General features: G+C 50.7%; 1 protein-coding gene across 4 annotated transcripts in view; it reads right to left on the bottom strand.

Moving 5' to 3' along the window:
* Pacsin2 (protein kinase C and casein kinase substrate in neurons 2) overlaps positions 1–3667 on the bottom strand; it is a 98353-nt gene extending 94686 nt beyond the window's left edge. For 2 of the 4 annotated variants that reach the window (XM_021643151.2, XM_021643154.2), the window contains exon 1: positions 3524–3667. The gene's annotated coding sequence lies outside the window, so the exon portion shown is untranslated. The remainder of the gene's footprint in view (positions 1–3523) is intronic. The other 2 variants (XM_060388937.1, XM_060388938.1) reach the window with 2 other exon arrangements.
* Between the last annotated feature and the right edge of the window lie 12409 nt (positions 3668–16076).

Here is a 16076-nt window from a genome sequence, read left to right as displayed (position 1 = left end):
CGCATAGCACACTGAGTTCCATCCTCGGGCAATGTGGGAAGAAGGGTGACAGAATGGCTCAGAAGGTGAGCCTTACAACCTGAGTTCAATCCCCAGAACCCACAAGGCGGAAGGAGAAAACTGGTAAGAACTGACTCCTACAGGCGTCCTCTGAGCCCCGCATGCACACTGTGGCACACACACATGCACACGCTAAATGAATGTTAACAAATATATTATCTTTTTAAAAGGTAAAAGTATTTTTTTTTTAATAAAACTTAAAAATCTAGTCAAAAGCTGGGTGGTGCTAGGGTATGCCTTCAATTCCAACCCTCAGAAGGCAGAGGCAGGCGGCTCTCTGAGTTTGGGGCCAGCCTGATCTGAGTTCCAGGACAGTCAGGGTTGCACAGAAAAACACTGTCCAAAAAAATAAAAATAAAAAGAATCTGAACAGAGAGATACGGCTCAGCAGGTAAAGGCACTTGCTGCCAAGCCTGACGATTTGAGTTCCATCCCTGCTGGCTACAAAGTGGAAGGAGAGAAACAGCTCCTAAAAGTTGTCCTCTAATCTCCACATGCAGACCACAGCATGCACATACTTACATGTGTGCACACACACCCACGCATGCATGCACGCATGGAGTAAATAAATATTCTTTACAAAGATACAACCCTCATGCTCTGGGCTTGACAGTTGTCTCTCAAGTACTTAGTGACCACACAAATACTAAAAAACATCTGCTTGTGCAGAATATTTGGAGAACTATCCTCTGCTGAGATAGGGTCTTGCTACATAGCCCAAACCTGATCTCAGACTAGAGATTTCCCTGCCTCAGCCTCCCAAAGGGTAGGATTTCGGGCAAGTGCTCAGTGGGAGAGCCACTCTGTGCGTATACAAGTGTGCAAACACAGGCCAGACGCTGATGCCAGTACCACCCTTGACCACTGTCCAATTTATATTTGATAAGATTTCTTTTTGTTTCCAAAGATTACGAATGCTTGCCTGCACGTATGTATGTGCACCATGTACAGTCTGGTGTCCTCCCAAGTTAGCAGGGGGTCGAAGATCCCCTGGGACTGGAGTTACAGGTGGTTGGGGTACCACATGGGTGCTGGGGATCAAACCCAGGTCCTCTGTGAGAGTAACAAATGCTCTTAGCTACTGAGCTGTTTCCCCCACTCCCCCGATCACCTTATTTTTTTGTGGGGGGTTCGAACTCAGGAACCTAAGGAGGTTTGAACACTGGGTGCTATACTGACTGAGCTATCTCCCAGCCCCAGGTGACCTATTCTAAGATGGTTTCTAGTCAGCAGACACTACAACCATCTGAATATTAAACATCGGAAAAAATGCCCAAGCAGCCATCCCAGAGACCACCAACCACCGCTGAGAGCCATCAGGAACAAGTTCAGGCCCATTTAGACCATGCTCTCAGGCCGGCTTTCGGGCGTGAGGAGATTGTGCCATGGCATTAAGGACTCTGCCCCTAGTATGCAAACTGACTAAGTATCTAAGCCCTGCCCCCTCTACTGCCTTCAGGTATGCAGCTGTGATTCCAAACAACTGGAAAAAAACTGAGCAGGCACTCCAGCACATGTGAACATGGTCATTAACTCCATAATCGAAAGGCTGGCCTCCAGGAAGCCGAGTACAGTGGGATGGCAGATAAGGCAGGCCAGAGTCAGCTGGGAGCTTTCACGTGAGGTTGGCAGAAAGAACTTGCGCACGCTTCACAAGGTGCCACGATAGCTAATAATTTTACTACTATTATTTGATATTCCATAACTTCCTGCAAAGGCATGATGACCTCTTTCAGAAGCAGCAAGCCTAAGAATCAGGCCTTAACCCATCAGCATGGACTTTCAGGAAAGAGAAAAGAATGAAAAAGAGTAAGGGTGGCCAGGTATGGTTGTTACAGGCCTTTACTCTCAGCACTCAGGAGGCAGGGGCAGGCAGATCTCTGTGAGTTCCCAGACGGCCTGGTCCACATAATGAAACCCTGTGTCCAAAACACAAAACCAAAACAAACAAACAAACTTACAAAACTAAGGGCAAGTGCTCCTATGCTCGCCTAGAAATACCTGGCCATCATAAGTCTGTACTGGCACTCAGAACTGGGAGAAACCCAATCTCACTTCTCTCACATCTCTCACTTCTCTCTACCGGGCAGCATAAAACCCAGATATGTTTCTTACATACACACACTTTGTAGGTTCAATATTATGTTGAAAAGTAACAAGGTCTAGCTAGCTCCCATAACAGCGTGAACTATAAAATACCATTTCTATTCCAGAGTTGCTATTCTTTAAAAATCCTGCAGAGAACAGACCTAACCAGTCTCTTATTCTGTGTCAGTTACTTTCCCAAATAATAAAAACGCATCAGCCTAATGGCCAGTTTCTTTAAAGCCTCCAGACTGGGGGGGGGGGAACCATCATACAAGTTTTTCAAGTAGTGGCCTCATGGCTCAAGAAGAATGGCTTCACCAAGGAGACTGCCAAACTCTGGAGTGAAGTGCAAACGTACAGAGCAAGGCGTTCCAGGGAAGTCAAGAGAATCCCACCTACACAGCCGCCCATTCAGTGCTTCTGTGAAAAGGTGACTCTGCGCGCCCTGCGACGGAAAAGGAAGGTAAACACAGAACACAGCCCACCTGGCTGATCCCTTTGCCAGGAGCCCAAGAACAGAATTTAAGCCAACTGAAAAACCTGTAAGGGGGCAGGGGGGGGTGAGGGTGGGAGGAGGTGTGAGCTCACCGTCCACAACTCAGGATTAAACAGATTTACATCAGGGCAGAGCAGGAGTGTTTTTGTTAAACCGCGTAATGAGTAGCCCTGGAGACTGTCAGCAACCTACTCCCCTTCATCACAAAACCTCAGGACAGCTGCGGTCAAGGAAGGACGGCGGCAAGGGCCAGAAATGTGCGCACCCCGGACCAAGGCCATCTCCCCTAGAGGACCCAACAAGAACGCAGCATCCCTGGGGCGTGTCTACTTCTAGGTCCGAACCTCTAAGGCCCAGAGGTTCCCATCCAGCTCCTCCGCTCCACTTCTGGAAAATAAAAAAAAGCCCGACCGTCTCAGAAAAGGGGGGACCCCCCGCAAGCCCGGGGTCTTTGGGGAGAGAAGAACGCGGCTCCGGAGCCCCGCGGGAGGGGAGAGGGAGTTGACACTTGGGATCCCGTGAGTCAAGCAAACTATGAAAGTCAAAAGGACAGCACCCAGCCTTTCCTGTCCCCGCCACGCACCCCTAGGTCACGCTCACCGGGCAGGCTGGGCTCTCGCCACCGCGGGCACCGAGCGGTGGGAGAGACGGAAATGGAAGGCAGTCGGCAAAGTGGCCCGCGAGCGCGTCCGCGTGGGGTCCCGCCCGCCCCGGCCGCCCCTCGGGCCTCCCCGGCTCCGCCCGCCGGCGCGTGGCCCCTCGCGCGCGGGCTAGAAGTTTCGAGCGGCGCGGCCCCGCGCGCTCGGCCCCGGCGCGGCCCTGACAGGGGTAGGCGCGGCCACAGACCCCCCGTCCCAACCGTCGCCGCGTCCCTCTCACCTCGGCCGCCGCTCGCCTCGGTTCCCGCTGCTTCACGCCGCCCCGGCCGGGCTGCGACTCCGACCCCTTCCCGTTCCGCTCCGGCCGCCTTCCCCGGCCCTGCCCAGACCCGCCGCGGCCGCTTCTGCCGCCAGCCCAGACCGCGCCGCCCCCGCCGCGCCCGCTGTGGTCGTCCTATTGGTTGCCGGGGCTCCAGACCCCGCCCTTCGGCCCCTTTGGCGCTCTGGATTGGACGGGACAGGGCAGAGGCGGCACGCCCCCCGCCCCCAGCGCGCTCAGGGGAACTACCCTAGGCGAGCATTAGCGGCCTCCCCTGTCAGTCAAACGAGGAGCGCCTACTTAAGCCGCCGAGAGGCCAGCGTGGGTCACTCCCCGGGAGCCGCCCAGAGGTCCGGGTCTGCGGAACTTCCTTAGGCGGACCGGGCTGCTGTGGCTCTGCTAGCACCCAGGAACGTTGCCGTGCCTGATTGAGAATTCAGATAAGGTGCGACTTTCAGAAAGTTTTCTCGGACCTAGAGAGATTGCTGCTTTCCCAGAGGACCCGGATTCCATTCCAAGCACCCACACGGCGGTTCACCACTGTCTGTGACTCCAGTCTGGGGGGGATCCGACGCCCTCTTCTGGCCTTCGAGGGAACCATGAACGCCTGTGGTGCAGAGGTGCATACAACCAAACATTCACACCCAGAATTCTCTTCTTATTCAAAAAGTTTTCTCCCGCTATCTCGGGAAACCTAAAAAAAGAGTTCCCTCCAAGCTTGGCAGAGTGGTGCACCCATTTAATTCCAGCACTCAGGAGGCAGAGGCAGGCAGCTTTCTGCTTTTGTAGCCGCTGGGGTCTACAAAGAGTGTCCCAGGCTAGCTAAGGCTACGTAGCGAGCCCTGTTTAAACACACACACACACACACACACACACACACACGAGGAAGTGGGCTGGAGAGACTTTCCTCCAGAGGACACAGATAAGGCCATCAGGGCATCTGCACAGGCAATGCACAGACTTTCTGCTTCTCGAACTTGACCTGCCTGATAGGATGTTAACCCCACAAGCAAAGGGAAATGATAATGAGTCCAATTGGCTAATAACTTGCTGAGCGCTGCCTCCCGCAGTCCCAGCCCGGAGGATGGTAGGAGATGCCCAGGTGAGAACTCCACAGCAGGTAACTCTGGGGACTGTGTGGAGCAAGGAAGTAAATGGTGGTGGATCATGTCCTCAAGAGGCTGACACAGGAAGATGGCTGGGAATTCCGGGCCAGCCTGGGCTACCGTAATTACTTTCCTAATTACAGGAAAGTAAATGGCCCAGCTGTAGTAGCTGCAGTAAACGGGTTACAGAGCAAAACACAAACAAGTAGATGAAGCTAGTGTTGGGGTATATGCCTCTAATCCCGGCACTTGGGGAACACAGAGACAGGAGGATCATTGAAAGCAGACTGCCATCCCAGGATGCAAAGTGAGACTTTATTTCAACCTCCCTACAAACAAAACAGAAGAGGTAGCTGCAGCGAGCGAGCAGCATAGCTCTTGGAAGATAGAACAGGAGGCTCAGGAGTTCAAGGCCATTCCAGTTACACAGGAAATCCAAGTTTACCTTGGGTTATATGAGACCCTGTCTTAAAAATAAATAAATAAAAATAAAAACAAGGGGCTGGAGAGATGGTTCAGCTGTTAAGAGCACTGTCTGCTCTTCCAGAGGTCCCGAGTTCAAATTCCCAGCAACCACATGGTGGCTCACAACCATCTCTAATGAGATCTTGGTGCCCTCTTCTGTCGTGCAGACACACATGCAGACGGAACATTGTATATGTAATAAATAAATAATCTTTTAAAATAAATAACCAAAAATAAAGACAAAAAGGGCTGAGGAGATGCCCAGTGGTTAAAGCATTTGCCAGAAACTAGAGTTTGGACACCCTAGCACTCACATAGAAGTCTACCAGGCTTAGGGATCCCGGGTCAAGCTGGCTAGCTGGATTAGCCGAATCAAGAAGCTCCAGGTTCCACAGTGATCCTGTCTCAGTGACTGGGGAGCAAATCCAACAAGGAAGATGCCCAGTGTCAACCTCTGGCTTCCACAGGCATGCGCACACACGCGAATGTACACACAAATGCTCACCGCACATAACACACACAAAAGGAAAGACAGGGTGAAGCCCAGCCGTGTGGAAGTGAGCTCACACTTGCCATCCTAATACTCAAGAGGCTGAGGCAGGACGATCCTGCGTCTGAGGCTAGTCTGGGCAAGGTCAGCTGATAATGCAGATTCCTGTCCTGGGACTTCCAAAGTTTCTCCCAAGGTCTGTAAGGAAATGACCCATTCCATCACCATCTACTCATCATACCTTTTCCCATTACACACACACCTAATCTTGCTTCACACCAGGCCCTGGCGAGTCTAGCCTCATCTGGACACCGGAAGCCACCAACCAGACTTGTATAGCACCTCCTGTGTCAGCTGTAAACGTCTCCACAGACATCTCACAAGTTTTGCCCCAGCCTCCTTTACTCATATCCAAACAGGTCTACCTCCGCCCCTCTCCAAACAAAGGCTTTCCCGTGAGCCACCGAAGCTCTCAGAGCCTCTGCATCCTGGTCTGTGGCCGGGATGGAGGATAAAGCCAGTGTCTCAGAGTCGTGAGTAGAAGCTTGGAGAATGGCTCTAGGCCTACAGCCATGATTGCCCCGTGTCTGAGCAGAGCGGCTACACCCTCAAGCCCTTTTGCCCCAATCCTTCCCACACAAAGAATCCACCGCCATAGAGCTATTGGGATCAGGAGATGACCAGGTTAGTCCTTTAATCGCCATCTATACAACATATTATGGATTTAAAAGGCCAGGTGAAGGGCTGGAGAGTCGCTTCAGTAGTTAAGAACACTTGTTCTATGCTTCTGAAGGACCCAGGTTCAAGTCCCAGCACTCACATGGAGGCTCACGACTTCCTCAGGCACCAGGCAAACATGTGAGGCACAGACATGGGTTCAAGCACTTTTATGAACATAATAAATCTAAAAAAAAAAAAAGTTCAGGTTAAAACATACTTTCAAGGGGCTGGGAAGATAGCTCAGAGGTGCAGGCACTCACCAAGCCTAACAATCCAATTTGATTCTTAGGCCTCAAATGGAAGGAAGGAGAGAACAGACTCCATGCAAGCTGTCCTCTATTACAAGTATACTGCAGTATGTGCATGGCACACACATACACACCCCTACACATACCCACACACACACCGACACACACTAAAAAAAAGTAGCCGGGCAGTGGTGCTACAAACCTTTAATCCCAGGACTCAGGAGGCAGAGGCAGAAGGATCTCTGTGAGTTCGGGGCCAGTTTGGTCTACAGAGCAAGCTCCAGGACAGCCAAGGCTATACAGAGAAATCCTGCCTCGGATAAATAAATAAACTTTAAAAATTAAAAATTACGGCACACACCTTTAATCCTATCACTAGGGGGGCAGAGGCAAGTGGATCTCTGTGAGTTTGAGGCTAGCCTGGTCTACAAAGTGAGTCCAGGATGGCCAAAGCTACACAGAGAAATCCCTGTCTCACAAAACCAAAGAAATAAATAATAACGTAAAACGCAATAAACCAAAACAAAATAAAAACAGTTTCAGGCTGGGCATAGTGGTGCCTGTCTGTGATCTCAGCACTTAGAATAAGGCAAGAAGACCGGAAATTCGAACTCATCTTCAGCCACACTGACAATTCAGAGTCAGCCTAGGCTGTGTGAGACCTGTCTCAACTTTTTCAACACAACCCCCTCCAAAAAAGAAAAAAAAAAAAAAAGCCCTCATATTTTCACAGTGACCAAAAATTTTCAAACGCAGCTGTATTGCTGGTAAAAATAGTCATTTAACAATGGTGTTTGTGACTCTTTTAAGAAAAAAAAAAAAAAAAAAAAAAAAAAAAATATATATATATATATATATATATATATATATATACCAGCAATTTTAATATTTAGAAGTAGAGAGATAGCTGGACATAGTGGGACATACCTTTCATCCCAGCTCTCAGGAAGCAGAGGTAGGCAGCCAGTCTCATCTACATAGTGAGTTCCAGGACGGCCCGGGCTACATAGTGAGACCCTGTCACCACAAAACAAAACAAAAGAATACAAGGGAGCAGGGGCCCGGCTCTCATGTGTTTGGTGAACCCAGCAAAGGAACAACAACAATAAAGACAGGGACATTTTACTGTCCCGAGATGGGTAGAATGTGACAGAGAGCAAAGGCCTCCCAGCAAGCAATGAGCCCTACAGGGAGAAAGGGGTTCCTCTTGGCTGGAGCATTTCAGGCATGCAAGAAGCAAGGAGATACGGTTTAGGGAGGGGAGCTTGGCAGCAAATGGCCACTCCACCCTGCAAGTTTCTTCCCTTCTTTGGGGCTCGCTTTTCTGAACTGCGAAACACAGAAGTCCAGGAAAAACCAGGACTAGTGAGCCTGCCAGGGCCTCAGGGTGGCCTGGTGTGGCCTGTGAATGCTACGTCCCAGGATCCCTATAGTTTGTGACACTACTTCCACTTTTGTTTGTTTATTTATTTTGTTTGAGGCAGGGTCTCATCATGTAGACCAGGTTGGCTTCAAACTCACAGAAATCAGCTTCCTAAGTGCTGGAACTAAAAGGCACGTGCTACCAAACTCCACTCAACTTTTGTTTTTTAACTGGGACGGCGGGCGGGAGAAAGGCTCACTGGGTCAAAGTGCTCATGGCACCAACATGAAGATCTGTGTCCCGAGTTCCAGAAACCAGGTAAAAAGCTAGAGGAAGTAGCACGTGTGTGTGATCCCAGGGTAGGGAAAGAGGAGTTAGATTCCGGGGGACTTTCTAGCCAGTCTAATTGAAAGAATGGGCCCCAGTTCAGTGAGGGACACTCTCTCTCTCTCTCTAAGATTTATTTATTTATTATGTATACAGTATTCTGTATGCATGAGGGCACCAGATCTCATTATAGATGGTTGTGAGACATCATGTGGGTGCTGGGAATTGAACTCAGGACCTCTGGAAGAAAGACCAGTGCTCTTAACCTGTGAGCCTTCTCTCTAGCCTGACTCTGTCTCAAATAAACAAACAAAAACTTTGAAGAGTGAGAGCAGACAATAGGCCAAAGTTAATCTCTTGGCTTCCATATATGCATACAAAGGTCAGGGCACTCAAAACGCGCGCGCGTGCGCGCACGCACACACACACACACACACACACACACACCATTAGAGCATAAGGATATGGCTCAAAACACAAGACCCTGCAGCACCAACCAACAAATTGTTAACAGTTTGGAGACACCAAAGTGTTAACTGTCAGGGCCAAAAGAGCACATTCCTGGCTCTACCTAGGAAGGACACACACTCCTGCCAAACGAATGTGTCACTGATTAGGAGGCAGCCACCCCGCCCTCTTTGGCCTGTGCACATAGACTCACACATAATTGTACAGGCAAGTACAATACTCTGCTCTCATGTGCTACAGGGGCTCGCCCTCAACAGCCCAGAGGTGGAGGGACACTGCGAGGCCTTTGAATGGGATATCCCTAAGAGGGTATGGCCAGCACTGATGAAGCAATGTCATTCTGCTTACACACAATCCTCAACTTGGTTCTTTCCCCCCCCCCTCACTGATCTGTATCTGTGTATGCACAAGTGTGAAGGTCAGAAGACAGTCCACTGGAGAAAGTCCACTCCTTCCACCTTGCGGGTCGTGGGGATGAAACTCAGGTCATCAGACTAGAGAGCAAGCACTTTTACCTGCTGAGCCATCTTACTGCCTTCTGAGGAAAAAAAAAAAAAAAAACACAAAAACCTCTCCAGTTTGCCTAAGCTGGTCAGAACCCACTGGCTAGCCAAGGATGGCCTTGAACTCCTGATCCTCCTGCCCCCATCTCCCAGGAGCTGGGATTACACAGAATGCCCTAGCACCCATCTCAACTACTTCTCATACCTCCCACCCCCAAGCGTGGATCCTGATGGAAACTCCTGCTGAGTCTACTGAGTAGAAAATACTAAGTAGAAAAGCCGTGTGGAGATCTCCAGCACCGTGTTACCATTTGTGCCATCACACCAAATAAAACTTGAAGACCCAACAAGGCCCGGGCTTTACTTGATAAGAGATGAATCCCAAATATAAATTCCCGAGGAGCTAGCCGGGGTGGTACACGCCTTGAGCGCCACACAGGTAGAGGCAGGAGGAACAAGAGTTCGAGGCCACCCTGAACTCCTCCTCAGCCAGACTCTACCTCCAAACAGCAGTCAAATGTGGTAGTACAAGCCCTAGTACTTGGGAGGCAGAGGCAGGAAAACCAAGAATCCAAGGAAGGCCATTCTCCACTGCGTAGCAGGGCTGAGAGCACCTTGACCCTATCTTAAATGTTTTGGTTTTTGAGACGGGCTTTTTCTGTGTAGCCCTGCCTGTCCTGGAACTCACTTTCTGGACTAAGCTGGCCTTGAACTCACAGAGATCTGAGTGCAGGCATTAAAGGCATGTACTACCACCGCTGGGCCCCATCTTCTGGGCCTTGAGGGCACCCAAACACACATGGCACACATTTTTTTTTTTTTTAAGTTTGGAACAATCTCCTCACCTTCTTTCACAGCAATCGAAGATGCTCTTTGGACCATCCAATATGGAGCCTGCACATTGTAAAATGACACTTCAGAATCAGAATGGAATCTGTGTTGGCAGGTCACCCTCCCTCTCTTTCGTAGCTCCTTATCAACTCTCCCTGCCAGCACTTTGATTTTTAAGCCTCCAGCATTTCGGGAGAGTAAACATCATTGTTTTAAACCACCCAGGTGGAGGCTGTGGTCCTTTGTTCGGCAGCTGAAGGTAACAGTTGCTACAGCATAGCAACAGGAGGAAATCCAGGTGTCTGTTCTCCTGTCTGCTTTTCCATCTCCCATAAATGCTGTAAGGATACCTTAGAGAAGGAAGGCAGAAGGCGGGAGGGGGAAGGAGAGAGAGCAAGAGAAAAATTGCCCAATAAGCCCATGCCCAAGACAAAGGTGGGACAAAGGTGAATGTCAAAGCCTCCCCCATCATTCCTCTCCTAAGCCAGGAGACTGGGCAAGTCTGTCACTTCTCAGCCTCCGTAGACTTTTTGGTCAGGAGAATGAGGACAGCCCAGCCCTCCTTCTCAGGGTGGCTGTTGAATGCAGTTCAACATACAAGGGATAGTGCCTAGTGCCATGGCTACCATGCAGGGAAGGCTCCCTCCACCAGCGCTGGGGGCCAGCCTGTGCCAGGATGTATCTGTGCCTCAGAGTCACCTCCTGGTCTGTACAGAGGCAGAGCAAGCAGCCAAGGTCCCCGCCTCCCTTTCCTCACCTGTGTTCTGTGCCTCCTAGGAGTGGACAGAGCTGGCCTGGCTTAGCCAGCACCACCTGTTTGCTGGCATCTCTCACCACAGAGACGCCACCCATCTCCCCTTCCTCCAGCCTGCCCGCCCTGCCCTGTCATCTGCATTCCCACTCCCACAAGCCTCTGTCCCGCCCAGGTTCCCTTCCTACCCTCACCTCATCTCCCCTTGGGAGCCTCCACCCAGATTAGGACTATTTAGCATCCACATTCCACCTCAAACAGCCTGTGGGGGCAGCAAACGGGTGAGGTCAACTCTATTCCAAGTTTAAGCAACTCTGCTCGCATGGATGCCTGCTTATGGCACCCACTTCTCTCAGGGTCTGGGGAAGACGATGGACCAGGGCCAAGGAGATGGCTCAGGTAAAATCAGCCTGAGGACCTCGGTTTGTTTTCCCAGAACCCGCATACAAGCCGAGCATAGCAAAGAGCATCTGCAATCCCAGTGCTCCTAGACGGAGGCGGGAGCAGACCCAGGACAGGGCCTACAAGCTCCCAGGCCAGAGACCCTGTGAAACAAACACAGCGGCAAGTAACAAGCATAACACACATACACGTGTGCACAGGCTACACCCCCCCAAAGGTGAACACATATACATACACACATACAGATACACACACACGTGTGCACACAGACACAGCACAGATACACTACACACATGTACACATACATATTGACACTTACCATAGATGCACACACACCAGAGACACACACATTCCCATACAGATACACACCTACCATGGAGGCTGAGGCTGGGGCTCAGCAGGTAGGGTGTCTGCCTAGCCCCCACAAAGCCCGGTTCTATCCTCGGCACCACACACACCAGGCCTGTTCTCCCACTCCTTGTAATCCCAGCATTTGGAAGGTGGAAGCAGGAGGATCACAAGTTCAAGGTCACCCTTGGATAAATATCAAGTTTAAGGTAATGCCAGCCTGGGATACAAGAACCCTACCTTAAAAAGAAAAAGGAAAAGAAAGAGGAAGAAGAGAACAAGGAAAAGACTGCCAGCTAGGGGGCCCAAGCAGGATGGGATGCCGATGGATCTTAGCCATGTGACCTAGAGCTGTGGCCCACCCGGTATGGTCAGAATCATGCTAAGGTGGGTTTATCCCTCCCTCCTCAGGCGCAAGGGCAGCAATGTGGCTCCGTGGTTAAGAGCACTTGATACTTTTGCAGAAGTCTTGGGTCATTCGGCATGCACATGGTCGTTCATACCCATTCATAACTCAGGTCCAGGGAACCCAATGCCCTCTTCTGACCCCTGAGGGCACAAGGCATCTTACATGACACGCATGCAGGCAAAACACTCAAACATATAAAAATAGATACATCTTGATGGGGCGTATTGTCCTCCCAAGCTGAGGAAGTGCCAAGCTTGGGGAAGTCAGGAGAGCTGCCCCAGGTCCCCCACCCAGCAGTCAGGGACCCCTTTCAAGCTCATCTCCACCTCCCAATTTCTTCAATGTTTTTTCCCCTCTCCCCTTGTCATCGAATTCAACAGACACATAAGGCCAGGTCCCCTGCTACACAACCCCTCCTCCCATCACCCCTTGCAGGATGGAGCCACAGAAGATGGGGGCAGGCAGGGAAAGAGACACCTGGGTAGGGCACAGCAGATCCTGAGAGAAGCCAGAGGAGGTCCTCAAAGATAAGCAGGCATTTGAGGGTCCATGATGAGAATACGTCGAATCGGCGTTCTAGCTCACAGTCTTCCCTTCAGGGTAAGGCCAAGGCTGAGGAGGCCAGGAGGGCCCAATTCCAGCGAAGGCTAATCTCAGCAGACTTCCTCTAAGGTTTCTGGATCCCAGAAGCTCCCAGGTGGCCCCGGGGGACAGAAGAGCAGGCCAACCCGCCCCCCCCAACCCAGCTGTCCCTTGGCAGGCTCCGGACGTGCCCTTCCTGTTGTGACAGCTCTATTTTCTGTGCAACTGGTTCCAGCCGTGGCTCTGGTTTCAGATTGCAGCACGTGCGCTCATTAAGGCTGATGGGAGTATCATGTGGGCACCAGGGAGAGCGCCGCCGCTGCCAAGCCTGGCCCGGCTAATCACAGGTCAGAGCATTCCTACAGTGTGCTAACCACCCAGTGCCCAGCACCCGTTCGGCAGCCCACACAGTCAGAACTTGACACAAAGCAACTGACATTTCCTTATCAAAGATCTCCCCAAATGAGGCCAAATCTAGCCAGCTCTGCCCTAGCCTTTAAGAGCCCCCTGTACCATTGTTAAATTAAGTCTCCTAATCCAGCACAGTCATCCAAATGATGCTTTGGGAACCGTTTGTTCCTGTTTGCTCGTGACCGGCTCGCGTAGCACCTAGGAATTCCGTGATGGGGGAATTCAGGGAAAGCTCTCGCATGCCTGCTATGGCTGAGGCCTTTTCGGGAGGAAAGAAAGAGAATGTTGAGGGAACACGTCCTCAGAAGGCACAGGCATGATTGGAGCAAGCGTTCTCCATGCTGTAGAGAAATGGGCGATTTTTTTCTTTTATCGACGGACATTTTAAAAACAATTTATAGATGGGTGTGGTGGCACATGCCTTCTATCTCAGCAACTTGGAGGCAGAGATAGGTGGAGCTCTGTGAGTTCATTAATTTTTCTGTAAACCTAAAACTGCTCTTTTTAAAAAGTCCATTAAGGGGGCTGGAGAGATGGCTTAGTGGTTAAGAGCATTTACTGCTCTCTTAGAAGACCAGTGTTTGCCCCTCAGAGCACCCATGTCTGACAGCTCACAGCACCCTCTGCTGGCCTTTGTAGGCACGGACACTTGCAGGCATATACTACCTATACATATAATTAAACTATTTTTAAAATTAAATTAAATTAAGTAAATTAAATCATTTTTAATTTTTGTTGTTGTGTTATTTTCTTCTTTCTTTTGGGGGCGGGGAGAATTGAGGGAGGACAAGGTCTTTCTACATAGCCCTGGCTGTTGGCAGATGTCTGCAATCCTAATGCTCAGGAGGTGGAGGCAGGAGGAACAGATTTTCAAGGTCATCCTTGGTTACATAGCAAGTGCAAGCCCCACCCCACCCCCTCACACACCAGGCTACCTGAGACTCTGTTTCTGATGTGGGGGTGGAAGGTGAAGGTAGAGGGGAGGTGGGTGGGGGACATAGAGGTGATTTCCCACATGCCTGCATTCCTCTCCCCTTATCTTCCCTCTACCCCTATCACCCATATCACTTGGCTCTTAGGTCAGTGGGCACAGTTGTTACAAATACCAATATACAGTATATTGACCAATATGCTCATCAGTCCCAGGATGACACTGCTGACTAAAGTTCGCAGCACACGTTAGGGGTTATGGTTTGTGTTGCTTTCCATGGGGTTTGACCAATTCATGGGTCTACCCTTCCTTTGCCCTAAAACATCTGCATTGTGTGCTCACAGCTATAATCCTAGCAGTGGGGAGGCAGAGGCAGGAGGATCATGAGTTCCACCACAGCCTGGGCTACACAGTAGTAAAGTTCTTCAAAGACAATTTGTAAAGTAAAACCGAAAATTAAAATGCAGGCATGTGGCAGTGCATGCCTCTAATCCTAACACTCGGAGATAAAGGCAGTAGGAACTGAAAGTCACCCTTCGCCACGTAGTACTACTTTAAGATATGTAAGATCCTGTCTCAAAAAGCAAACAAACAAACAAACAAACAAACAAACAAAAACCAAAACCAAATAAATAAAGCCAAAAATCTTAACATGGGCCAGCAAGATGGCTCAGTGGGTAAAAGCTGCTGTGTGTGCTGGCCAGTTTTATATCAGCTTGACACATGCTAAAGTCATCTGAGAGGGGGGAACCTCAGTTGGGGAAGTACCTCCATGAGATCCAGCTGTAAGGCGTTTTCTCAATTCGTGATCAATCGGGGAGGACCCAGCCCATTGTGGGTGATGCCATCCCTGGGCTGGTGGTCCTGGGTTCTAATAAGCAAGCAGGCTGAGCAAGCCATGGGGAGCAAGCCAGTAAGCAGCACCCCTCTACGGCCTCTGCATCAGCTCCTGCCTGCAGGTTCTTGCCCTGTGTGAGTTCCTGTCCTGACTTCCTTTGCTATGAACAGCAAACTGGACAGTGGACGTGTAAGCCAAATAAACCCCACCCCACCCCAACTTCCTTTTGCTCATGGTGTTTCACCACAGCAAGAGAAACCCTAAGACACTGTGCAAGCCTTGACAACCAGGAAGCCACAGAGGGGGGAGAAAACTAATTCTGACCACACACTCGATAGCCCACATGAACACACACACAAACACACACACACACATGCAAAATACATGTTATAAAAAAAACAATGACAAAGAAAAACAAAATTTAAAACTCTTCAGGCCTGGGGTAGGGAATGAAGGATGACTTCTTTTGCAAGAGGGAAGGGTGACAGAAGGACGAGCCTGGCCTGGACGCTGGCTGAAACGACAAGGATGGGTAGGGAGGATGGCCACAGTCCCTGGACAGAAGACAGCTGAAAGCCTCAACAGCAAGCTGTGTTTGAACTGGGTCTTAGGCAGGAGCGGGATTCTGCAGGAGGAGGGAAGAACACTCCAGGAAGATGACCAGTGTGGGCTAAGGCCTCGAGGCAGGGCATCAAGGAGTGCTGGCGACACGGATGGGTGGATGGGGGAATGCTGCAGCTGGGAAAGCCACTCCAGTCCAAGTGCCCGGCCAGGCCAGGTGTGAGCTTGTGGACTGATGCGTCTAAGCCAGGGCAGCTGCTGAGCAAAAATTTCCACTTGTCTCCCTGCTTCCTGTAGCTCTCAAAGCCTTTCTGTTTGAGCGCTCTTGCTGGTAGGGCAGGAGACACCAGCGCCCTCCAGGCCGGATGTGGGTGTCTGGTGTCACCGGGACACACCCCCGTCTTTATGGCTATGACTCAGCCTTCACCCAGTCCAGGGCTCTCCCAGCATAGGGCATACACTCCCTTGGCTCCGCCATACCGGCTGTTCCTCATAAGCCAAAGGCTGGCTATGGGCAGGATCCAGAAACTGCCTGCCCAGGGGACAATGGGAAGGCAGGTGTGTCATTTTCTCTGCTAAGAATAGCATCAAGACAACAAACCCTGGGCCCAGGCCCAAGTGTTCAGGTTCAGCCGCTGCTTCTGCCCTAATGGCAAACAGGGATAACTGTCACTCTCATGCCACTGACCCTCCCCAAGGAAACAGGCTCAAAGAAGCCAGACTGACCTTGAGGGGTCACACAGAAAGAAGGGGGCAGAGA

Source organism: Meriones unguiculatus, chromosome 8 (genome assembly GCF_030254825.1).
Source record: "Meriones unguiculatus strain TT.TT164.6M chromosome 8, Bangor_MerUng_6.1, whole genome shotgun sequence".
In the NCBI taxonomy this organism is placed as follows: Eukaryota; Metazoa; Chordata; class Mammalia; order Rodentia; family Muridae; genus Meriones; species Meriones unguiculatus.
Note: the sequence above shows the minus strand (reverse complement) of the source record. Positions and strands in the feature narration are given on the sequence as shown.